Source organism: Anser brachyrhynchus, assembly GCF_964034855.1.
Source record: "Anser brachyrhynchus genome assembly, chromosome: 2".
In the NCBI taxonomy this organism is placed as follows: Eukaryota; Metazoa; Chordata; class Aves; order Anseriformes; family Anatidae; genus Anser; species Anser brachyrhynchus.
In genome coordinates, this window is record NC_137695.1 from 82139661 (window position 1) to 82166352 (window position 26692).

Here is a 26692-nt window from a genome sequence, read left to right on the forward strand (position 1 = left end):
TCTTCAGACAGATTTACATAAAATTACCCTTAAAACATTAGATTGTAAGGACTTGAGAAATCAGTTTTACACTAGAACAGTGTGAAATTTCCATTACAATGGAGAAAATGTAAATATTTAATAGCTATTTTCATTACACAGATAGGTGTGGTTCTTATAGTGCTGTTTCCCCGTGGGGGGAGGAAAAAGCTGCATACATTTTTTTTAACTACAGAACTATGAACATGTGACGTGAAATCAGTTGAGAGATTTGAAATCCATTTTTCCTTTTATCTCTAAACAAAGCAATTAAATTAAACACATGTACATTAATATAAAGTTAAAGTTACAATTATGATCATGGAGTCTTTGAAATCGGTGGCAGAATTCCCATTCTGTAATGATGAAAGCCAACACTCAGTATAGGGAAAAAATAAAAGACTTGGCGAAAGTTTTTCTTCCTCCTGGGACTGTAAGAAGAAGCAGGCTGAAAGTGCTATCACTCTATAGCAATGTTAGACGAAAGGCACACTCCTACTTGCAATAGTATGATAGCTGATTTTCTGTTGAAAGTATTTTCTTATAGAAAATCAGCGTCGTTTTTTACCCCCAGTAAATGCATTTTTTTTTTTTTAAACTGTGTTGCACTTTGCACTTGTCGTGAAGATGTTGCCCTTGGGCTTCTGTAGCTCAGGAGAATTCTTGTTTTCCTGAATGAATCAGGTGCCTTCTTAGGCTACTTTTGCTGTTACAAAGAGTGGCCAAGGATGTGCCTCTACATCCAAGACCTAGTCTGATTGGGAAGCTTGATCTGGCCTACAGAAAAGAGGTCAGAGCAGTATTCTTGGGTTTCTAAGATGCAAGGATTGATCCTTCTGCTGGAGATAGCTCTTTGTACTGACTAGAGAGAGAGTCTGGGCAGCTAGTTTAAGCCAGACGGCTTTTAAAACAGTTAAAGATAGGTAGGACAAATCTCACTTAATGTGGTCTGGGTCTCTGCATGTGTTCCATTTTGTTGGTAATTCATTTCATTGAAAAACATGGAGCTAGAGTGTGGGAAATGACGTAGCTTGAAGGAAGGGGGATCTTGTGATTGTGTACTAAGATTTCACACATTTATATGGAAGGCTTTCACTTAGATTGTAGCTGGACAGAAGATGCAGAAGGAAATATGTGGATAACAGTGGCACAGCACTGGATTTCTTGGCTTGCTATCCTGGGGAAGAGCCCCAGTACCAGCCCTTTCTTGTGGCATTTGAGTGAGTCAAATGAGGCCAGTTTTCTTATGTATTATTTGTTGCAAATTAACATTTACTCTGTGGTACCACCTTAAGGTCTGACCAGGTCAGGAACTCAGAATGCTAGTCATAAACATGAAACAAATGACTTTGCCTGTTTCAAAGGCTCATTAGAAATTTTCAACAAATTCTTTCTTTGTGTTCCAGCTCTCAAGTAAGTGTTTACTGGCAGGAAAGTTCAAGAAAGCCGAGAGTGTTTAGTACAGATGACGAATGCAGAACCATGAGTATTCCCACCAGAAGCCAACTTCTAGGACTTAATTCATTAGGGAAGAGAAACATAGTATTCCAGGTGACCTGTCTATGTAGCTTGAATTACAAATACCAGCTAGTTACAGCAAATTGTTCAAGTGCTCTGTCTGGACTTACTTATGAGTAAGCCACAGCCTGCTTGTGGGCAGACTACGACAGGGAGATCACTCTGATTATCATCATGGGCAAAACAGACTCAGCATACGGGAGGTTAATGTGTTATCTATTGATAAACTAGAGTAGTGAGAACTAAAAGCACCTTCCCTCATCCACCCTCTTCTACCTCCTCCCACCGAGCAGTGCAGGAGAAGGGGGAATGGGGGCTGTGGTCAGTCCCTAACACTTCATCTCCGCTGCTCCTTCACAGTCACTCTCTGCCCCTGCTCCACGTGGGGTCCCTCCCACGGGATGCCGTCCTTCCCAAACTGATCCCACAGGCAGCAGCTCCTCAAGAACTGCTCCCACATGGCTCTGTACCACAGGGTCCATCCCCCAGGAGCAAACTGCTGCAGCACGGGTCCCCCACGGGCGGCAGCTCCCCCCAGACCCCCTGCTGCTGTGTGGGCACCTCTCCACGGGCTGCAGCTCCGGCCCGGGGCCTGCTCCTGCAGGGGCTCTCCATGGGCCGCAGCCTCCTCCAGGCCACATCCACCTGCTCCACCGGGGGCTCCTGCACAGGCTGCAGCGTGGAGATCTGCTCCGTGTGGGACCCATGGGCTGCAGGGGGACAGCCTGCTCCACCAGGGGCCTCTCCACAGGCCGCAGGGGAACTGCTGTTGTGTGCCTGGAGCACCTCCTGCACTGACCCTGGTGTCTGCAGGGTGGCTTCTCGAATGTTTTCTCACTCATCTCTCCTATGTGCTGTTGTGCACGATTTTTAAACCTGTCTTAAATCTGCCTCTCCTAGAGGCCCAACCATCGTCGCTCAGCTGGAGCTGGCTCTGATCTAACATGGGGCATCTTCTGGTCTCTTCTCACAGAGGCCACCCCTGCAGGTCCCCGATGCCAAAACCTTGCCGCATAAACTTAATGTAACTGATGGCATAAATAGATGCTGCTCTGAAGAATCCAGTCCCCAAGCTTCTACCCGCTTATTTGGGAATATGTGCTCTTAGAAAGATGCATAGCATCATAAAACTTCTTGGAGAACATGGTCTTTTATCCAGTCCTTATAACTCAGATATATATAGTTTATGCATGTATGTGTATATATATATATGCATATTCATATGTTTTATATACTTGTTTTAAATAAATATATGTATATAAATAACATTTAATATATTCAATATAAATGTCATATATAGAACATATATATATATATGTACCTGTTTATTTCCTCTGTCCTTCTCAATCTTGCTATACCCTCTCTATGGCATCTAGATTGCATATCCAGTCTTTAGACTGTCTTTATCAGAATTAGTAGTTTTGTACTCTTAGCTTGTTATGTCTACCGCCATTCCTCCAGTTTTCCACCAGTCTTTTTGTTTTTCAAGAGTCATGGTGTAGCATAGCTAGAATAGCCATTTGTACAACAGCAAAAAAGGACCCCAACTTAGAAGAGGGAAGAGAATGAAGTTGGATTTAATCCATGCTAGTCTTTACCTCTGGTTGTAGGTGTGACCTTAGAAAGTATTTAGTATATAGATATACACACATGTAGAAACAAGTTGAAATACAAAATGAATTCACAACAGATAGATCATGCAAGGCTAATCTGGGTTTGATTAGCTAATTGATGAGCTAAGGAACTGGTTGAAGCAGAGGTGATAACATAACTACGCTGGAGGTCCTGCAGGCTGGAGTTCAGTGATTTATCACATTCTGACTACTTGTGATCAAGAAAGAATAGAGGGAAAAAAAGTAGAGGGGTTTACTAGGGTAAAACTTAAAAATGAATGAATAAATAAAATTTGTCTCACAAGAGCAGAGATACTTGGTAAACTTAGTGTAAAAAAAGTAAATGAAATCTCAAGCACTTGTCTGTTCGTCTGATGCATAGATGCCTGACGAGGAAAAGAGCTGTGTTTGGTGCCATGCATCTCCCAAGTGGTCCATGGGTGACTAGGTATCTACGTACCACAGACTGAAGTGTATAGCTAGCTGACCAAGTAAAATCATGTCAGGTTGTACAAGCTTGGGATCTTGCATTGTAGAGCTTGGAAAGCTACGAAACACACAGAAGAACTCATGCCCTACAGATAGCTATTACTGTATTTCGTCAGATCTTTCAGGCGTGTTACAAACACTTTTCTCCTGGATGAATCTGGAAATAGTTTACCAGTTTTCATCATGAGTTTAAGTTTTTACAACGCCTTTAAATCTCGCCTAAAATCAGAAAATAGTTTTGCTGTGAGGGCAGCCAATGACAATATTTCTTTCTATGAATGGCATAAGGAAACAGTTCATGAGTTCAACCTGAACTCATGTTGTTCCTCCAGACAGTTTTGTGACATGTGACACAATGTGCCTCTGTAGCACATGATAGATGGTTAATCAAGTACAATTCTGGCAGTGATTGTGGGTATTTAGATGTTTATCCCGCGTTCTCAGTGATGTGATTTTTCTCTTAATCTCCTGCATGGTGCTTGGGCACAAACACAGAGTCGTTGTGCATGGATGAGTAAATCCATGTGTACATGCACATACACGTGTGTGTTATCCTTTGTCTTTTGGGGAAAGCCAAACTATAAGACAAGGAGATTATTCAAACAATGATACGGAGATGGGCCAGCTTCTCTGGAAATCTTTGTAAAGCCTATCTTGAAATAAATATTGAATACATTAGGGAAGTAAGATATTCTTTCATCAAACTGTGAACTTAGGGGCCTTACTACTTTTTTGGGGGGGGACTGAGCAATTGAATTTATTCAAGAACCTTTTGTTCAAGGGTTTGAAATCTTCTGGGAATTTGGACTCTGTTTTGCCTTAGTGTAAACATCAACAGTCTTCTTTCAGGTTTGAGTTAATGAGGATCGCATATCATCATCCACAAAAGTGTAATTTGTAGGGGTTAAATCGATAGGAAAGAACAGTTATTAGTTGTCTTTTGACTCAGTTTCCTATCTACCCTGTGTTTCTGCCTACACAGTGATTTCACACATTGAACAAGCAGTGGAAATAGTGCTGCCCTGCAATACTGAGTGCTTATACTTTCTGGCATGATGCCATAGTGCAAGGTCCTCTCAGTTTCTGACAACATTGCAGAAAGTCAAATGTTGTCATAGTGTGCCTGATAACATGCCCATGAAGGGCCGTACCACTACGCCATTTTTTGTGTCATATTGAACATGGAAAATTTTGCCTTTAAAGACAATAATTGCGTGCTTGTGGAAGAAGCATGGGGATCTGCATCTGCTCGCTGACAAACCTTGGAGATCGTATGCATGCTCGTGACTCATCCTGCTTGATATTAGACACTGTGTTTGTTTAAATTGCACAACATACTGATCCCACCATGTACCAACTGTTTCCTCGTGTTATCCGTCTGGATCTGTTGTCGTGCCTCTTCATGCATGCATATTGAACAGTGAAGCCAAGTGACACTGTAATCGCTAATTCCATCCTCTGATTTGGCAGGTCCCTCCTACATTATAGCTGCACAAAAATAAATAAATGACACTAACTTCAGTCCATACATTGTCAGCATGTTTAATGCTGTGGGTAAGCAGTTTGTTTTAATAACTCGATTTGGAGGAATTGCCTTTCATTTCCTTGCAGATCAGCCATCTGAATATTCTGCTTATGTGCTGTGTTTAAAAGTTTTCTTACAGGCAATAACCATCAGTCTTGAAGCTCAGCTGAGCTCTCAGGAATGTTAGGGGCTAGGAGCTATGGCTGGCTGCTGAGCAGAGAGATCTGTTGTCAAATGGTGCAGCAGGCAAGTGTCTAAAATTCGGGCCCGGCCAAACCAAATTAAACCTCTGTTTCTAAAGGCAGTTGAAGTGCTGGTGCCGGGAGTCCATTGCCGAGCTGTGTAGCAACAGGTTAAGTGAACAGGCCAAAAAATATTCCTAGGTGCAAGAGGAAGAGCAAGCGTGTAAGCCCACTGGAACTTGCATGCTTATGTTCAGCCCTGACAAAGTCCAGGTCACTCTGGCTCCAGATGCTAAGGACCGATTTCAAGTTTCAAGTAGACCAGTGGGTGTTTTTCTTTTTCCTTTTCTTTGGAATAGAACCAAACCTTGTGGAAAGCATTTTTCCCCCTCTGAGTTTATGCTAAAAGTGCTACAACAGTCCACATGGAGTAAGGAAATGCTGTTCCCTGAGAAACTGCCCATGAAACAGAATCTTTGCGATATTGAAACCTGATGGTATTAGCACGGAGAAAGTATCACTAGACATCTTTTCCTTAGGCATTTGGTGTCCACTACAAGCTAATAATTGTTTTAACCATTGAGGACACTGCATTTTCTTTTGTGCTCACGAGAACATGTTTAACATATCTTTAACAGACATCATGCTGTCTGCGTTAGCATTACTAAGCGTAACAGGCGAGTGAGCCGTGCATGCTGTAATCCTTGATTTATCCAAATTGTACTCAGATTTTTCTGGGTCACTTGTAAGAGTGTTTTCTTTTTATTGTGTACTTCATCAGATGAGCATACAAAGTAGGAGGTTAATCCTCACTGCATCAAAGAACAGGCATACTTGAGTCTACTGCAAATGTTTGGGAGCGAGAAGAGAAAGCAAAGTCTTCCATAAGCCACATTCGTTTTGCCAAAATGATTTGTGTCAAAGTCTGCTAGTTCTGCACTGAACTGTACCAGATAGCAAATACAGCAATCTTTTTTTTGCATATGAAGTGTCTCTTTTAGATAACTCAATCCAAGAGTGAAATTGTTTTCCTACCCAGAGAAAATTGCTTGATGTCTGGTCATTAGCATAGTTCAAAGCTGGAGCTGTTCTATAGATATTTAACATTTGGAGCAGTTCATGGAACCAGTTGGTAAGGAGAACACAGTGTACTTCCAAAAAAGAAACCTCTCTGTTAAGAAGGGATAAGTTAATTCCTGGGAATTTCTTTCTCAAATCCCAAGTGTTCTTTTTCTTGTTAAAACTACAGTGATGTCTTCAGACTCTTTAATTGGTAATATTAAAATGTTAATTTCTGTGAAATTTCTGACTCAAATGTCAGTTATTTGTATTCTGATGAGCAATCTTTGGTTGACTAAAAGGAAACTGTAGGTTGCTATAATTTGTTTTTAAGGCTACTTACTTGATAGGGCAAGCTGATTCATATTTTCCTTGTTAGGGTCATCTTGGCTGTTATATAAATGCAATACTGCTAATGCATTTATGTAACATGAATTGCATTTTGTAGTGGAACAGATATGTGTGCAATGTGTAACTGTAATAATACCCAGCTTCTCTTCACATTAGTAATTTGAACAATAAGACAGAATCCCTCTTTATGGTTTCACCTTGGTGAACCTGGGTGGATAGTGAGGCTGATGGTGAAGATGGAACATTCAAGGTTATTATTAATTGGGTGGAAATAATCTGACCAAAAAAAAAACAAAAAAAGGAAAAAGTTGTACACGTCAACCCATGTGTAAGTATGAGAAGGGACTCTGCAAGTCATTGCAAAGACTTTCTTAAGAGGTGCCCTGAAGCAGAAGGTCTCAGGGAAGCTCTGTCAGCACCTGCAGCTGCATGGGCTGGAAGTCCCATTTTGGGCACCTGCCTTGCAGGCTGTAGGGCTGTTCCTGGCTCTGTGTCCCAGTGCAGTGGGAAATAGGCACCTTGCACTTTCTCAGGGACACAGACTCAGCTAGCCTGCAAAGCACTCAGCACCTGGGGCAGAGTGGGATGCCTGGAGAGCCCCTTGACATTTCCCATGGAAGCAGGAGCAGCTGGGACCAGGGCAGATGGTTTTCTTCATCCAGAAGTAGTGGATCTCACCTGAAACCACTGTTAAAGAGCAATCTCCTCCATGTGGATACCATATGCCCAAGCATTATGAGGAGAGATGTGTGACAAAGGTGCTCCAGTTGTTACCAGCATATGGTGTCGAATGCAAATGCCTTATTTTGATACAGCTATTGCCTTTGAATAACTGATGTTGCAGATGCATTCAGGTTATCTTCAAAATGAGTGTTAGGGATTACCTAATGTAGGTGGGTGTGTGAGGGCAAAGTAATCTGTGTAGGACATATTAACACTCTAAACAGGAGGAAGCTGATCACAGTGAAGAAAGTGCTGCAGACCTGTAGGAGTGTTAGCTTTTTGGTTTCTCTAAGTTCACTTTTGGATTATTGAAATCTCTTAGTTGTCTTCTGTGGCTTATCCTTTTCCTGTCTGTAGACTGTGTAGGGCATTGGTTAGGTGGCAAAAGGAAACATTTTCAAAAGCACTGACGTTTGAACAGCACATGGTGAAGTTTTTGCCATAGAAATTGCCCAGAAGGTCTACAGCCTCATATCAAAACCTCATTTCTTCTGGAAACATCTTCAGTTTCTGAAAACACCCTCGTATTCCAACAGCCTGCACCTCAGTCTGGCAAATTGTCCTGTGACACTCGTATAATGCCTGATTTGATTGCTGCGTCTGGCAGCACCTAGGAAAGAAGCCACTGAATTGGAAAGAGAGTTACCTCTGGTCCAACATAAGAAGCATTTTACTTGTCTCATGGGATTCATGGTGTTTCGTGGCTAACAGCTTAATTATTTTCCACCCTGTAAACATGTTTACACTGAGATTAACAGGAAAATTTATCCAGGAGAGGAAAGTATGTTTCAGAATATTTCTTGAAATGGAGTTGAAGTTTTAAATCTTTGTTAGAAATTTACTGTGTTCTTCCCTTCATTAGCATGGCTTTTAAAGAAAAGTTAGACAAACGTCTGCCAGGATTGGTTTAGGCATCACTGATCCTACTTAGATGACCTCTCAGGGTCCATTTCATCCCTGTTTTCTCTGATACTGTGACTTTCTAGGCTCATTCTTATGAGTTTCTAAAAATGTTTGAAGATTAATGGTTAGCAATGAAATTGCTACTTCCACAGACCATTAAAGCAGCTGCAATACAATAAGAGTGAAAATTGCCAACAACTTAGCGTATATTGGATTTAGACAAAGTAAATTGCTTCTTGTAAACTTTACTGCTGTGTAATTGTCTAACAGTTTTTTTAAGAATGTTCCCTAAGAAAATAAGAGTTTTTTTCTTCTTTTTTTCTTCTTTTCCTGGGAGTCCAACTGAAACTTCTAGATATCTTATATAACAAGCGTTGTATAATTTGACAAAGAGATTTGTTATTTGTGAATTTTGTATAAACAATATAAGTCTTTCAGAATCTGTCATTGCCTGAAATAGGAGCCACAGAAATAAAATGGTGAAATCACAGAATGGTTTGGGTTGAAAGGGACCTTAAAGATCATCAGATCCCACCCCTGATCACAAACAACTGTCCGGGTGAACTGAATTAATTCAAAGGCAATAGTACTGCAGGGCAGAACAGAGGCAGAAATCTATTTGTAGGTGAATGCCCAAATGCTTTTTCCCTCCAGAGAGACTTGCTCTGTGTTGTTATTATTGCACTGTTACGTGACTTCTCTGTTCTTATCTATGGTCAACCCCCCCCCTCCCCCCACTCCCCTGTTGTTTAATCAGAAGTTTTCAGGTAAGGGCACATTACCACATCTATGAAAAATGTTTTGCTGCCATGTGATTTGGTAGTCAGTCATTACCTTACTATCAGATAAAGCCTATCTGATTTGAGCGTTTTATTCACTGTTGAATAAACATTTCTGATAATTTTATTTTTTTAATGGGAATTACTGAAAGAGTAAAGCTCAGATATTGCCTTTTGGAGGCACGCCAGTTTAAGAGGCGCCATTTTATTTCCTTCCAGTTCCCCAGCAGGCTGTAGGTGGATCTCCCACCCATCTCCCTTTTTCTGAAATCTTTGTGCTATTCCTAGCTGAAGCAGATCCACTTTTTCCTGCATTTCTTAGTTGATTATTCCAGGCTTAGCAAGCACGGCAGATAGGTGCTGCTGTGAATTCAGGTTAATGTGGGCAGGATTAGATCAGATTTCTAGTCAAATTAGGGAAAATAAAAGGAAGGGGAAATTGCATAGCAGGTCTCTGCGCATAAACAAGGAGCTCTGATCTTCCCCAGATGTACCAATTGCCAGCTAACTCCAGGCTGGTTTCCAGCTCTCTTCCTCCAGTGAGCAGCACCTCACTCCTCAGTGAACACTGCCAGTTTCAGAGAAAGATAGTACAAAAATCTAGCTCAATGGAAGCCAGAAGCAGCAAGCACGAATGGCCCTAAAGCCTGTGAGACTCATCATCTCTGCAGGTGAGCTTGCAGTCTGATGGGGATCCAGTTGCAGAACCAGGCCAGCCTTTGTTTCTTCTCAGAAACAGCAAAATTAGCTGTGCAGATGGGAGCTCGACAAGCAGGAGTTGATGGGAGAAGAGATCTATGCAGGTTTTCCAAACTGCTGCAATCTTCTCTCCTCCTCCTCCTTCTCCTCCTTCTCATGTACGCCACCACAAGATGTCAAGGACGTAATGATTGCCCTGCTCTCCTAGGGGTGAGGAAGGAGTTACTGTGTGCAAACTACAGTCCCTGAGCAAATTGTCAGAAGCGTGGTTAGGCTTGAGGGAACATTTTTCTTTTTTAAGAAGAATGAAAATATCTAAATAACAGTGTCAAATTTTATTTTGGATGGGAAAAATTCAATATGGAAAAAAAGCCTTTTTTCTTTTGAAGGAAGGATTTTGGAATTTAATACTTTTTGTCCTCCTTTCAAAGACATGTTTAAAAAGTCTTCTCATTTTTCTTTAAATGTGGCAAAAGAATTTTAGGGAAGAAAAGACAATTTCCCACATTTATTACATTTTCTAAAACTTTCCAAATCCATTTGTCAGCAAGGGAGGAAAAAGATGATTTTTTTTTTCTGTAATAATATACTTCACTCATGTATCTATTTTAATTGCAGTTACTTTAGCTTTTAAATAAAAAAAAGCTTTTCAATGGAACAAAATCCCCCCCCCCCCCTTTTTTTTTTTAAAGTTTTGACAGCCTTCAACAAACTTTGGCTGGAGTGATGAATATCATCACGTAACCAATGTTTCCTTTTTCTTTACTCATTGCAATTCTATCTGTGAGTCAGATTATTCTTTCAGCAGCATTGAATTAATAGTAGGTGGCCCGCTTTCTCCCATTCATGGCAGAATTTCTCTTTTGAGTTGATTTTCCTGGGAAAATTGGCTCATAATATATATATATATATATATATATATATATATATATATAAGGAAAACAAGTTTTCACAAATGTTTTGAATGAAAGATTCAATCAATATTTTTTTAAGTTATGACGTTAATTGCAGAGAGAGTGCATCCTTAACTATTTACTGCAATCACTACCTTTAAGTTTGCCTAAGTATTTTTGTTCAGACCCTTTCTGTTAGTGGGCCAGAATTACCTATAATTTTCACCACTGTCCAAAATCTTCCACTCTCGATTTCTGTAGAAATCCTGTTTAACACCCAGAGTCTAATGTCTCCCTTTTCCATTCTAACAGTCAAGCTGCAGTTCTTTTTTCTGACATTCTAATGCTAGTGTGATGCAATGAAGTGATAATTTCTTTAGCACAGTTAGAAGTTATGTGGGAACACGTATAACAAATCCATTACACAGGATTGGAGACAGGAGTGCAGTGTTGACAAAGGGCAGGGCTTCATGATAATGTTTGTTAGCTCATTCTGCTTCTGGTAAAATTCAATTTGCCATTTCCATAAACTGGGTCTGAATCCAGGTTAGCGATTGCAATCAGGTTGGCTGGCACTAATGCTCAAGAGTATTGTCTTTAGAGAGATAGGCTGGGCTGGGCTGATTGTTACAAGGGATGGTTAAATTCAGGTTGGATAAACAATGAGCCCTAGGGCAAGACAAGACTGCTTGTGTTCTCTTCCTCCTTTTTCTTTTCTACATTTTCCATAAACTCTTATAGCATTTTTTAAAACGTTGAGTGTTCCTATCATAAATAAATGCTTGTTCTCTGAATGAAACTACTGAGAAAAGAAATACTCAGTTGAAGGTCATTTCTTAAGAAAAGTAGCAGATTCCCATGTAAAGGCTCCTCACGGTGATGTTTATCACTCTAAAAAGTTAAAACAGTATAAAATGCAAACTCCCTTGTCTTTAATCTGTTAAACATTCACTGTGCAGGGTTTTGAACCATCTTGCATCCTCAATGGATCTCTAGGCCTTAGATTTCTTGTCTGCTGAAGGGAATAGTGTTATTTGCAAGCTTCTGCAAAGAGGTTTGAGATCTAGCCCTGTGAGTACGCTAAACATTTCAAAGCAATAATGTTAATAAAGTTAGAAAACCTAAACCTATGCTCATTCCAGTGAGATTTAAGACTGATGCAAAGACTTAATGAAAACAAAAGACTCCAGAAAATGGCTTGTTTCTATCATCCGAGAGGTTACCTGGGCAATCTTTTCCTTATTTGTTGCTCTTTGATGAATACACTACCAACATGTTTGTCTAACTTGGGCAGGTAGGGAGGATGGTGATCTCTCTTTTAAAAACAGTTCTTTGAAAGGTGATAGATGATCTACTGAAGGACAAATCAGATAGGATCTGAAATCATGTGGCAGCTTTTCCTTGGAGTGATGAAGTCTCCTTTTGTTAACATTTAGATGGTTGTATAGTTCATCAGGTTGGGTCAAACAGGAATATCTGATCTCTGGCAGTAAAAAAGCATCTGCCCTGTGGTGACCAAGGGGTGACAAAGCCTCTAATCAGGTGAGGGAGTGCCAGTGGACAGGTGCTTTCCTGTGTCCTCCAACATCCAAGGCTTTTAAAGGAAGTTTACACAAAAGTTGCATAAACATTTTTTTTCCCACCAGCTCTTTCCAGGTGTCCTTTGAAAATATACCTGTGAAGCTGGTAAAGCATAACAGAGAGCAATGGCTTTGTCAGAACAAGTTTTTTTCTTTTTTCAAAAATTCCCTTCTTTACTTCTGCAGTTTATCTTGGTTAAAACCAGCAGTGTGAGCACGCAGTTACATCTCTCAAAGATACAATCATCTGCAAAACATCTCCTTAAATAAACAGCCCTCTCCTACAAAAGGCAGGTATGCCAGGGGTCAAAAGGGTCACTTCTTTGTTAGATTTTTTTTTCCCTGCAGTGGGACAAATTTCCCATGTGAGATTTGCCTATGTATACATGCATAGATACATAGCCTAGCTTATATATATCTATAGCTGCCTATAACTGCTAAAAATGTATACAGGTATATGTTTATATGCATGTGTACATGTGTGTCTGTACCATGTTTCTTCAGCTAAGCCATGGACAACCCGTGATAGACACAAAACAAAACCAGTGAGTCTCCAGACAGCCTTAGAAGAATGCAAAGTCTGTTATGCATTAAGTGGATGGAGTAAAAGAGGTCACAGTGTATTGTTTGCTCTTGGGTTGCTTGCTCAGTTTTGCCAGGGTGGAGAGCTGCAGGGGCAGCTTTGGAAGGCAAAGTTACTGGTAGAGGAGGTCCCTGAAAGTAGATGAAATAGGGGTGAGTGGGTGAGTGCCTTGGGATCTGCCTGTTAGCAGGGGTGGTTTTTTTTTTTTTTTTTAGCAAAGGAGTGCTGCGTTCTGGAATAAGCTCCTCTGCATACCTGTTCAGGAACTCACATCTTTTAATGCTGAGCCACTGCAAAATGTTTTATTTCACAGCAGCATAAGACAGTACACCAGCAAGCTCTCACAATTGCACCAGTGAAAGCTAAGGGAATTTGTCCCAACAGAGACCCAGGCATTTTTCTGTGAGTTCCACAGTAAACATAAGTGAGTATTTATTACTGTACTAATCACTTGTGAGAGCCAAAGCGTTTTGCTGGGGAGCCGAGCATGTGAACAAACCTCACTGTGGTATTTGCACTCCACTTAGTGCATCAGGAGGTTGTTTAGACATCTTGAAGGGAGAGCAGGGTGGATTGCTGAAGTCTGTATAACATCTGTAGTTTATATAATGTTACTTGGACAGCAGGGTCAGATAGAAAGATAGGAAAGCAAGCATGGTGAATCACTGACTGACTTCTTGCTATTCTGACAGAAACATGAAATGAGCTTGTAAACATCTGTGTAAGTGTTTTTTCTTAATATCAAGGGCTGCAATGAACCTGAACAATCTCATCAAACCCAGTAAAGCTGGACTGCTCTGGTTGAGAGCATTTTAGCTCTCTTTTGCTGTTACTGAGGTATGTCAGTAGGATACTGGAACGATGAGGAATGATTAGGAGTTATTATAGGGGGTTGAAGGAGGAGATCATGTGAGCAGCTAAGTGTACCATTCCCCATCAGCACACGACTCCCTTGCAAATGTGTTTTATTTGGTTGCTGAAAATGGAAAACAAGAACTGAGGTGATGGGATTAAGGAGAGAAGAGCAGGGATGTGGTACCAGAAGCTGTGCTGGGAGTAGGTAGTTGTAGTAGTTATGTTTCTGAATTCAACAAATCAAGATAAAATGCCAAGATATTTTCATTCCTGTGTTTGTGAATGTGTCCCCTTTCCTCTTAAGAAGTGGTAAGGGAGCAGACCTTATTTTCCTTATAGGCAGAGGGATTTAGTACTGCTGGAAGTGTCTTGGCAATTTAATCCCTCTTTCTTATGAGCCTGGGGACAACAGAGAACTAGAAAAAGAAACACCAAAGGAAATTTTAAATTGAACAGGTGGATTTCACACACCTCCCCACACCAACTTCTTTTGTTATTGAAGGAACCTGGGAAAATTCTTTCTGCCTCTCCAAAGAGCAACATGCTCTTCACCTAGCACACCTGCGTACCCAAACACTTTTCTTCATTTGGGCTCAGCAGGAATTCCTGTGGTCCCAAAGAGATGTGGAGAAATTATCTCATCAACTATGTGGTTCTAGCTGAACTAGAGTTGGTATTTTTCACTCGTCCAGTCTGATGTGAAAACCTTCTTGCAGTGAATGTTGCCCAAAGAAACACCGTCCCCAACTGCTTTCATGGCAGAATGGGTTCTGTAAGAGCTGTCTTCTCCCTCTGGTGAGAAGGCAGGAGAACACCTTTTTCACATCAGTCGTGCAAGAATATGCCAAAAGCTCTGTGGTTTTTCAAGCTATTTGTGAGTGTTGGCAAGGCTGGTAATTGTTGACTAACAGATGAGATTCTCCAGCTGTGAGACTTCTCCACAGCAGTTTACTTCAAAACCTGAATGTTTTTCCTTCAACAGAACAATCCATGGCAGTGGAGAGGAAGAATAGCTTGAATAAATTGTCCTAGAAGACAAGACATATGAGGAGCAGTTAAGGAAACTGGAGTTGATTAGTCTGGAGAAGAGGAGGCTCAGTGAAGACCTCGTCACTGTCTACAACTACCTGAAAAGAGATTGTAGTGAGGTGGGTGTCTACTTCTTTTCTCAGGTGACAAGTAATAGGACATGAGGAAAAGTCCTCAAGTTGTGCCAGGGGAGGTATAGATTGGATACTAGGAAGAACTTCTTCACAGAGAGGCATTGAAACAGGCTGCCCAGGGAAGTGGTGGAGTCCCCATCCAGGAGGTATTTAAGAGATGTGTGGATTTAACGCTTAGGGACGTGGTTTAGTGGTGGAGTTGGTAGTGTTAGGTGATGGTTGGACTTGATGATCTTAAGGGTCTTTTCCAGCCTAAATGATTCAATGGTTCTGTTCCAAATCAGTCTCTAAGTAGCACGCCACATCCTTTATAAAATGATTTCAAGTTATTCCCCATTTTCTGTGTGAAGGAGAAGAGAACATCCAGTCAGCTCTTACTGAGTAGAAGGTAATAAAATACAGTGGATAAATGCCTTCAAAAGAACAACGAATTGCTTGCGAGGCTGCCTTTCTCTGGAAGAATCAATAGCCTAACAACCAAGAGTGTCTGAAAGCTGTATCTGGGTACTTTCAAGACATGATAGAGAGAACATTTCAGCATAAAGTGGTGGACTACATCCTGGAACAAACTCAAGGCACACTGATCAATTCTTGGTTCCTTCAAATCTAGATCAGAAGCCCTTCTAAAAAACATGGGTTAGTTAAATGCAAACTTTTGGTTCAATAATGGTATGAAATATAATGATTTATGAGATACCGGAGGTCAAAATAGTTTGGAAGATTTTATAACCATAACGGCTGTGCATCTGTGAATGAAATCTGTTAAGTTGTGGGCAGATGAAAACTAAACAGAATAAAAGGAAAATCAAATCCAGGTTGAGAGGGAAAGAATTAAATTCTATTATCCACATTCCTGCTTGAAATCTGTGAAGCTTCTTTGTTGCTTGGCTAGATCCAAGCCTATATGAGTAAAAAATCTTTCCTTCTAGTGTCTTCTACCATCCACTAAGTTCCCAATTATTGTCCAGACATCTTGAAACCAGAGGTTTAGCATTAGATAAATAGCATCTATCATACAGTGGAGTGAATGTTTGTGAAGACAGACATTCTAGTTTCATATCAGTTCAAATAATGATCAGCAGCAAGATCATCTCTTCCAGCCCCTTACTGAAAACGAGGCTGGTAACAGAGCTCCAACCAAAGATCCTAAGCTCATTCTGGTTATCCAAATGATGGCCCCTTTCCTCCAGAGCATGGCTGGGGGCCAGTGAGAGGCAATGGAATCTCTCCACCACTGCTGAATGCCCCTTCCCTTCCCTTGTGCTGAGGGGAGCTGCAGGGGTGTTTGTGCTTGCAAGCTGTGCTTCTAGATACTGCAGAATCACTGCAGCATCTATTGCACAGGGAGGTTCCTGGGGTGGCAGGACCTGCAGATATAATAGACAACTCTCACCTCAAATCACAAAGTCATTTGCATATAAAACTTCACCGTGGTACAATGTGTAGACAACTGCAAAGGTCTGCCAAATTCAGTTTATCAGGAAGGAAAGTTTTAAGCAGTGTACAGGAAAGCACCACTGCCCCACATCAGAGAAACATAAACAGAGAATAAGCCTCAAGCTTTCTTGGTATGGGAAGCCTGGAGATATGAAACATCACTCAGTGACAACTACGAGTTGTTCACATGTAAGTGGGTTATTATAAGGCTGAAATAAGACTCCTGAGGCATCAAAATAACACCAAAAGCAATCTTGGAAAAGGTGGGAGTGGTGCTGTTGACTCTCATCACTTTGACATAGCCCAGTTCTTCAGCAAAACTTAAGAACAAAAATACATCTTCAAGGAAGAGAATATATTAAAAAACTGCTGAGCCTTTGGAAGGAAGCAAATGCCTCAGGAGAGGTTTTACAAAGGGAACTCATTTGACAGGTAAAAATGGACTCTCTTACTTGACCCAAACACCATATCACTGTTTGGAATCTTGTTACAGAACATGCTTTTCACAACCAACACTTTTTGCTGCATACTTTGCAGTTAGAGATGTCCCACTCACTGTCTGGATACCTGCCTGAATTGTCTTGTCGTGTGGACTTTATTGGGCTCTCACATGACTGTCCCTGCAGGCAGTTTTGCCTGTGGGTTTAACCCACGACACTTGAAAGTTGCTTTGAATCTGTCCTTGAGCTGGAGGGGAGAGAACTCCGTGTTCTAAAAGTGAAGAAGTTCTCCACCTGCTTATATTAAAATATACAAGGTGTAGCAACTCAGAAGCAATTAATTTCAATAATAACATTAGCTAGTTATTTCAGACCTGCATCTGGCTGTCTGGATATGTGCCAGATTGTGCAGCCATTCTTCATGAGGGGTGATCTGTTGCAGACAACTAGTTTTGTTGGTGCTTGGGTGACTTACATGGGCTGAAGTGTTGGTCTGTGCCATCCCCTAAATTATTTGCCTTTGAAGTTCAGACATACCTTTGCTCAGTTGTGATGATTGTACTTGTCTTTTCCTCATATGTGCTTGCCACATTCTCTCCTTTCACACCTGACCAAGACAGAGTGCTCTCATTGTAGGATAAGGTTAATGCACCTGACCAGCTCCAGATGTTGACCTCCAAAAGCAGGGCACCCACAATGGCAAATGAAAAAGGAGAGAGAGATTTTAGCTGTATAGCTGAGAGGTGTTTGAATGAGCAAGCCAGCTTAGCAGTCAGATTCATTTAATTAGGGTTATTTATTTCTCTTGTCCAATCACTTTCACACCTGTAAGCAAGTGGGCTCTTTGCCTTCAAGTAGCTGTGGTGGGAAATCTGACTCTCTTGTTCTCAATAGGGAAAGGAAGGGGTTGTTTATCACTTCAACTCATCTACAGAGTCTGGCCCACTAACATTGTTGCTTATGAATCCGAGCGTGAGAATATATTTCACAGTTCATATGAGAGTTCGTTACTTGGACTGTTGGGTTCTTGTGGCTGTTGGTGATGCAATCGTGTTGGGAAGGTGCAGCTCCAGGCAGAGCAGCTTTTCTTTGAACTCCTGTTATAGCTATTAAAAATAGGTCAGGGTAGAGAAAAGTAGGTCTAGTTTTCAGGAGTATATTAAGCTAATCCATCTTGTACTGTAGGCTGATACACAATCAAGACAACAGTGATAGAGCCTTTCTCATGAACACTAACAGATAGTTTCAATCAAAAGCAGTACAAGAACTGGGAATGGTTAAGAATCTGACATTTCCCATAGCTAATTCCTTCCATAGCTAATTCCCTTTTTTCCTTCCCCAGACCCTCAAAGAAAACAGTCTGCCTGCCAGCTTCTGGCTTTGTTTAATGGATTACTTTGCACAATGATAAATTAAAAATGAAGTCCCGCAATAACAAATCAAGATGAGCTGGTAGGCAGAGATTTCAGAGATATAAAGGAGAATTATAAACTAAGCCAATGGGTGAAATTGATGAATACTGGATGGAAAAGAAATCAACTGCTTGGAGCTACTGTCTGAACAGCATTAGGGCTATTGATTAACCCAAATGATGTATGGATAACTTCTATGAGCTTCACACACAAGGAGGAAGTAGTTCTTTATGTTGAGTTATACTTTTACCCTGTGCCAAATCAGTGTTGTACAAATGAGCTCAGCTCAGTTGATTTCATGTGTATTTGTGTACCTCAAGGTTTTCTGTATGTTTTACATTGCCTCAATCTCTATGGAAGGACAAACCAAATGTTTCAAGTGTCTAAGAAATGTAAGAAACTTGAAATCCATTAAGTACTCGATCTAGATAGCTTCATTTTGAGGCTAGAAAAATTTATTTAAGTTCTTTTTTCATTTCACATGAGAAAATGTGTGCTGCCACCGTACTTAAGGGTGGTAGAAGAGATTTGTGGTGGCTTCCGTCTTGTTTCCCCATGGTAATCAGATAAAAAATATACCAGGATTTTTTTTGCTGCCTTAACTGTTCTCAAAACCTCATCTTTGTGGCCTTCTGCATGCTTTTTGTCCAATGGGATCTAGGATGCTAGCACAGAGGGAAGAAAGAAGCCAGGCAAATACGTGCATGATGCAGAGGTTCATACTCTGATCCAGAGGAGACCACGTACATTGGGATGTCTTTAGCTGCGATATTTCCAGGCTTTGTGGCAGCTAGGGTAGTGCTGCCCATAGTCATGGGAGATAATGAGTCCAGGAGGCATAATGAAAAGCCAGGCAACCTTCCCTTCTTCCAGCAAAGTAGGAAAAAAACCTGTCCCCTGCAGTCATGATGAAAAGCAAAGAGGGTTTTCCAGGGAATGGAATTGACCCTGTGTTCTCTGTTTATCCTGAGACTGATAAGAAGCTACCTGGGTGTGCTTGGTGGTGTTACCTCAGAGTGACATGAGTTCTGATGGCAGCTCCATTTGGGGCCACATCAATATATCATTGATGCAGTCATAAATCACTTGCAGAGCTGGTGCCACACTTGGATGCTCTCAGGTAACTTATGAACCATCCCTCTGCTTTACTATGTGCTTTGACCTGATAATCAAAAATATGTATTTACTTTAGAAATTTTTAGATTATCACATTATTTTCCTTTCCAAATTTACAGCAACTGATGTCAAAACAAAGAAGGAAACAAAACAAAAAAAAAAGCCCTGACCCAACATCCCCTCCCCCTGTACAACTGCAGAATTTGTGTGTTTTCTGTAAGGATGCATTTTGCTGGAAGCATTATCTGAAGGTACTTTCCAGAAATGCCAGCAAGTGTTTGACGCATTGCTTTAATTTGTTGTGGCCATTATGGTTGCTATGATATTCCTGAAGATTCCAAAGGATGACCCTGACCTGTGTTTGAGCACGGCTAGTTCAGACATCTTTTTGGTGGTGCTGACAAAATTAAATTTGCTGGCCCAAGGTAAAAGAGCTAATGCCTGTCTGCTCCTGCCACCAAGCTGGGGAAGTGCCCTGAAGAAAACCTGGGCTGGCTGCCTCTCCTTCTTTTGCATGATGAGAAAGCTGGGGGAAAGTAACAGCTGTCTCAGGAAAGCTGTTCTTTCACCTGTCACCCCTGGACAATAGCAGTTTGTACCTTTCAGTCCCCCACTCTCCCTTGCCCACAGCAGAAGCATGGCTTTTCTGGGCTCTGGCATAGGCAACAGCAAGCAGTCTGCTGCCTTAAGTAACTCCCTTTATTACCTGGTCTGAAAAACACAAGGTAATCCTTGCCATGCCACTGAGGTCTTGAAAAGGCTTGGATAAGTTGCCTTGCTTAGCATGACTGTTTCCTCCCCCAGAAGCTTTGGTATCCCCATGTCTTCTCACTCACCTCACAGCGGGAGCAAAGAGGAGTCTTGTGTAATGACCGTGCTGCAGAAGGAGCTTAACACAGGGATTTATTTATTTTTTTAATCTCCTGGTTTCACCAGAACATCATTGTCCCTCAGATATCTGGGGGAGAGGGGAAGAAAGTTGAGTCAAGCTTCCTGCCAGTAATTGTCTTATTTTACATAGGCTAAGCAGAGGAAAACTTGAGGGAGGAGAAGGCAGTGCAGAGAATGATCTCACTGAGGCAAAGACAAAATGCAGAAGCCAGAGCCGTGCTTGGAGCCAGCTGGCCCCTTAGCCTGCCTGCTACAGGGCTCTCTCCAGCTGAAAATCAGCCTGCTTTACTTCTCCCCTTCTATTTGAGACAAAGAAAGTGGTGAATGCTGGATGGCACAACAAGAGCCTCATTTCCACTTTGTGGGTTAAAGGGTCCTCCTGACTGAGTGAGTCCAGGAATAGCAAAAGTATAACTTGTTGATCTCACGTTGGCTGCAGAGGCTTGGCTCTCTGGGAGGCTGTCGTCCAGGGACTTTTCAGCAAACAATAAAATCATGAAACAGAGCTAGACTTAATGGTTCTTAATCGAGCAAATCTCCCATGGAGTGAGTGGGTTGTTTACTGCATTGCAGCCCAAAGAATTTGACCCAATATTTGTTTTTGGACTCCTATTTTCTCTGTTTGAAGGAAAACAAGCACCAATCATAGAATGAATTTTGAGATGAATTCTGCTCCTTAGTGCTGCTATTTATTTTTTATTTATTTTTGAATGTTTTCTGTGGATTGGAAAGGAACATGGGAATTGTCCTGATATAAGGAGTTCTTACCCAGCATAGCATTGGCCTACTAAACTCCCATTTTACCTTCATCTCTGCACCATCCCATGTACAGATAGGGAACCACGGTGGTTCCAGGTGCAGCTGGAACGTGGTGTGCTGAGCTCCATCAGAACCTGGCTGCCATGGACAGTCAGTCTTGGGACTCCTAGAGAGCATGACTTCCTAATCTGGGGGTGGGATTGGATCTTTGCAGTTAGTACAATTTTTTGCACATTAGAAACAACTGGCAAAGAGAACAGAATGGGGTGGGGAAAGAGGAACTAAAATTTACACAATCCGGATAAATTTTGTGTAGCAAAACCTCTTTGTACTGGAAGTATGGATGGATACTGATCTCCTTAATGTGCCTGAAGCAATTCATTTTTGTCCTCAGGACCACGAGAATCAAAGTTCTCCATTACCCCAAGCAATCTATACAACAGGAAGCAGATAATCGGTCGCTTCTGTCTCCACTGAAGAGGGCTTCCATTAAATTGCTTGTAGGTCTTTGGAAAGGTCATTCAAAGCTTAAGCAACCCCCTGTTGTTTGACAACATCAGAGCTCAAACACCATGGTCCTGAAGAACTCTGCTCTTTGAAAAAGGGGGATGTTTAATTACCTTTTGAAAGCTGGCAGCAGGACAGGATGCGAGGATGTTTTCTTTCTTTTGTGTCAGTTGAACAAGTTACTATTTTGGTACATGAGAGCAAGTAACCCACCACACTAGAAGAGACTGTCCCTTCCTCTGACCTGCTGTTGGGAGAAAAGCAAAGGCAGGAGGATATTAGTGAAGGTGAGCCTGCTGCAGGAAGGAAGCCTTGACACAAGAATGTTTGTGGAAAGGGAGACAGAGGCTCCCGATGCCTTTCTTAATGCTCTATCGGCATGTCGATTTTGTTAGCCTTTAAATATATACATATTTATTGGCTTTGCTTCACAGGAAGACATTGGTGCAGTTGCAGGAAATCTACTGCTGTCACTTTAATGAAATTTGCTTTCATCATGAAAGGAACTGGCAAAGTGTGTACAGGATTTTTAATTTTTAAGATTGTAATGCATCTGCTCCCTCCCAGGGGCAGTCTTTCACAGTGCTTTGTTTATGTTCTTCAGCTATATCTTTTCTCTCTCTCTCTTAATTTTTTTCTTTTTTCTTTTTTCTTTTTTTTTTTTTCCAAGGGTTTGGATTTGTGGCATCTAAACAAGCTGGACAGAAACTGTGCCTCAGGGAGAAACATCCTCTCAAGTAGTTGAAAATAAACTTGCTTGGCATGCCTTGTGTGTTACACGCATTCAGCTGTGCACGTGGTGGGAACGGGGCATTAGACATGGTACGTACCACTGTGAAGAGAATGTAAACGTATATGTCACATATGCTTGTGGTAAACATAAAAGAGATGTATATGAGGAAAACATCATTTGGTTTGGGTCCCTCCAGCCAAGACAGGCCAAGAGGCAGAGTGTCCCTCATCCTAATTTCATGCACAGTAGGTACGGCAGGGTGAGTGCCCTTGATGTGCTTGTCCTTCATCCCATCGGCATTCACAGGGAGGTTTTGTTGACTTGGTGGATGGGACTGGTTCAGGAACTCCTGGTGGCTGAATATGGAATCTAAAGCAGATTTGTCTCACCTAGGCCACACTGCCTGATTGTCAGGCACACCAGCTCAGTGAACAGGGAGAGTATGGACCTGCCAAGGGTTTAGTGGTTCAGGTGTAGCACTGTGTGGTCATAGCGGTCTTGGAAAATCAAAGTCTGGCTAGGAACAAAAGTTGATGTCACGTGTAATACGAGTTTATCTGCAGTGTAATATATATGACATTGGAGTGCAATGATCAGGTCTAGGCTTCATGAAGCCATGAATTTATCTATTTGTCATGGGCAACTTACATGACCATATTCTTCCTAACTCCTTTCTTTATCTGGTAGACTACAATGTTCACTGGACTCTGCTAACCTTTTGGAGATCTATTCACACAGGTAGCCAAGAGTTCCTGAGCCATAAGTAGCTTTTGTCTTTGATACTAATGGCTAGCTTTGTTGCAGCCAGACAATGCAAGTGAGGTAAGAATTTAGGTAATATTGAGAAAGATCCAGCCATGCACCAGCTTTTCATCGTTCTTCACAATACTGCGCACATGCAATGGCCAGTCTTGGAGGCCCCAGGCAGGATGGGTCTTGGCAACCTGGATGTGGCCACACCAGAGCTTGCTCATCTGGACTGTAAGGGCAGCCTGGAAACCGCTGCCCAAACAGCTGCTCATTAGGCTTAGAGGCTGTGAGTATTCATACTAAAAACTGTTTTGCTGATGGTTGTTTTGGCTGGTATGAAGCAAGGTCCAGAAACATAGTCTGAAGCATGCAGAGGTTGGGCTTTGTATATCTCAGAACTGGAAATGTGGCATTTGCTATGTCTGGATGATTAGTTTTAATGCCGCATATTACGCAGAGAGATGTTGGCTAAGACAGGTAAGCAGTGCTAATTACACAGTAAAGGAATGCTGCAATGCTAATAGGCGGAAACAGGCATGTGATACGTCTCAGATTTGTTGTTACTGGTTAGTGCTAGCACAGGTTTATTTTTTCTGGTACAGTGCAACTTTGGCTTTGTGCACCTGTGATGATTCAGATTTCTTACCATGCTTTGCAAATATCATTCAGAACAAAAAGAAAAATCTCAGCAGCTAACTGTATATTTTCAATCCCAGGTGCTACTCATCCAATCAAGAGGTGATATAATTATGTAGGAGTTGTCCTGTAGAATTTAAAACATTCTGTGTAACACCTATTCTGGGTGTTACAGACTAATCATCTATAAATCCTCACCCATTTTTCTCATCAGCTTAACAGGAAGGTTTGCATCTTGATTGCCCTGTGAACAAGGATATACCCTCCCACCCCATTCTAGCTGGAAATACTTGCACTTTAATTTGTTTCTGACAAAGGGAGCATATAAGTGAAGTATTTTTGCTTTGCCATGCACACTAACAATTTTGTGATGAGCCTGTTTGACAACTAATTGGCTTCTGACCAAAAGTGAAAACAATGGACACCTATTTTCAGCTGGGAAAGCCACACTCAGTATGTTCCCTGGCTGAGATAAAGCACCAAAGCAGCATGACACAAACTGCTTAAAGCTCCCTCCATGGCTTTTCTTTTTTAACTGGCTTGTTATCAACTTACCTATTTTTCTCCCATGTCTTCTCTGTTCTAAGGCATAGACCATTGACCAAGAGTATGTTTTCGTAGAGTCCCGATTTTTTCTGTTTTCACTAGCAGAGTGATGGTGTACATGTTGCTTCTTGAGAACAGGCTTGGAGACATGCATGTTACCGAAGGAGATGCATGATCCTAGGCTTAGTGGGAAGTCCTGATGTGATGAAAAAATGTTGCAAGCTAGACTGAAAATGAAATCCTAGAAAATGTTTGACTTGTCTCTGTTGTTTTATTTAATAGGTGAAAACCAGTGCAAATAAATTGGATCTCTAGAAAGATTAATAACACCTGAAATGCTAACTGCTTTGATTGACAGGGGAGTGGTAACTTGTCTTTTCGTGTGCCAGTGGGTAAAAGTGAACAGTCATTCAACCTTTGCACACTTGCATAGATGTATTCAAAATATACTCAGCAGTGACTAAAACTGGAAAGGATTTTTGGGAAGATGTATTTGCGGATTAAAATGCATGTATGTATGTATTCTAAGTCTGAATATATAATGTATATTTTAACCATCCCTTGTAAGTGCAGCAGTTCCTACCAAATTCAGTCCAGGCAGGCTATGTAAGTACAGAACCAAAAACCAATATTAAAGCAGCTTCTGCTCCAAGCATCTTTTGTGTGATCTGTAAGTTCTTGAATTTAAGTTTCCTTCCTCAGTGGAACAGTCTTGTTATGTCATTTTTTTCCCCTTTTGCCTTCTCCCCTCACTTTGCCTTTCCCAACCATAACAACACATGAGGGAGGTGGAGTTAGATCTTCAAGCATGCAAGGTGCCAGGAGTATATATAGCTATGAGTCTTTTTTCTCAGTGTTACACTAGCATCTTTCTGAGGAAGGAGGTATTTTAGCAGAGAACAAGTTTTATAAAGCCAGGTGGCCGTCTCCCCCTGCACACAGCACCCTGGCAGGTCAGAAGTGCATGTAGTGTCCCTGCTATCCAGCTCTTTAGGATTGTTTATCTTATGTTCCTGATGTTTTGTTTAGTTGGTGGTGATGCATAAGATACAACTGGTTTTGACTTCCAGGTAGACAAAGTCCGTGGAGCAACCAGAAGGAATCTCAACCACTTGTTACTGGCAGAGTGCTAAATAAACAGTAGCAACACCTACCTGCGTGGGTGGCAATTAATCACATCAATCAACAAGATCAGCTAGCAAAGCTTTTTTTCTCTTTTTTTTTTTTTCCTTTCCTTTTGTTCCCTGTCTCCTCCTACCTGCTAATTTCCTGGGTGTTGCTGCTGCTGGTGGTAGAGCTGGTGCTCAGCCATGCAGTAGGTCAAATGCCATTACGTGGCTGGGTTACGTAAACCTCGTGGCAACTCTTCTCCAATAGCCAATTTGGAAGAGGAGTCTTGGCCTATCTTCTTGAGCATGGATTTCTTCTTGTTTCAGGTTTCCTAAAGAAATGAGCCAAAACTACTGCCTGCGTGCTTGTGGACTTGTGTGTGCCTGTCCATCTGAACAAACCTCTGAACTTTTGAACTCATTGTTTTCTTTTAGCTAAAATTGATGGAGGAGTAGAATTTTCAAAGGTAATCAGCTCCTACATGTTTTCTAAAATGCGCAGAGCAGAAAACTTGTTTGTCATAGGAAAAGATACCATCACAAACTCTTCTTTTATTAGGCACTTGCAATCAACATGGAAGAGAGATTTTATGAGTGGCAGGACTGTGGGAAAAATGTACTTTAAGGCTGGTGTTGTGATAAGCACCAGTGCTAAATGGTTGTCAGACACAGGTCTGTAGCTTTTTATTTCCAAACCTCTGTTCCTTATTTAGCCTTTATTTTATATAGAGAGGTGATTAATTTGCAAAAATTTTTATTGAAGCAAAAAATAATAATTAGGAAGACACCATCCTTTCTCTTAAAATCAGAAAAAATATATTTCTGATCCTTCAGTTTTGTTTTGTTTTAATTTTTTATTCTTCACTAGATGCTAAGCAAGTACTTGTTGATGAGAAATGGCAGAGATTGAAGGAACTGGTACCTGTAAAAAAAGTACAGACTCCAAGCCAATAGGTAGACTAACAGTGGTAGCTGATGGAGAAGAAAAGGTGACCTACTGGAGACACTGGGTATTTCTTTAAAGATCTGACTCCTGCCAGACACCAATTTATCCTGAAGTTGAAAGAACTTCAGTGAATAACACATTTATTTCGTGGTTGATTGTTATTTTAAAGTGTCTGAAACTTTTATGAGGAGTCAATAAAGAATTAAAAAAATAAATCACAAGCCACAGACAGTGTCCAGTTTTCCTTCCCACCAACACTATTTCAGATTCTTTTGGTTTTAACCTCATAACTGGGTCATAAGATAATTTTTGTCACCATATCCATACTGTCACTTTTTTTCTGGGGCTGAATTCACCAGTTACTAGAAGCAAGATCCTGGTTGTGTACATGCATATCTTGTTCATAGGCACTTCCTCTAGCCTTGATTCCACTTTCATGTTGTACACCTAATGGAAGAGCAATCTAACAGGACTTGG

At 41.2% G+C, this 26692-nt stretch overlaps 1 long non-coding RNA gene across 4 annotated transcripts in view; it reads left to right on the forward strand.

Moving 5' to 3' along the window:
* The window catches only part of LOC308190643, a 105826-nt gene that overhangs the window by 10992 nt on the left and 68142 nt on the right, over positions 1-26692 (forward strand). For 2 of the 4 annotated variants that reach the window (XR_013947424.1, XR_013947427.1), the window contains exons 3-5: positions 14753-14918; positions 22166-22317; positions 25597-25736. This is a non-coding gene — a long non-coding RNA (uncharacterized lncRNA). The remainder of the gene's footprint in view (positions 1-14752; positions 14919-22165; positions 22318-25596; positions 25737-26692) is intronic. The other 2 variants (XR_013947425.1, XR_013947426.1) reach the window with 1 other exon arrangement.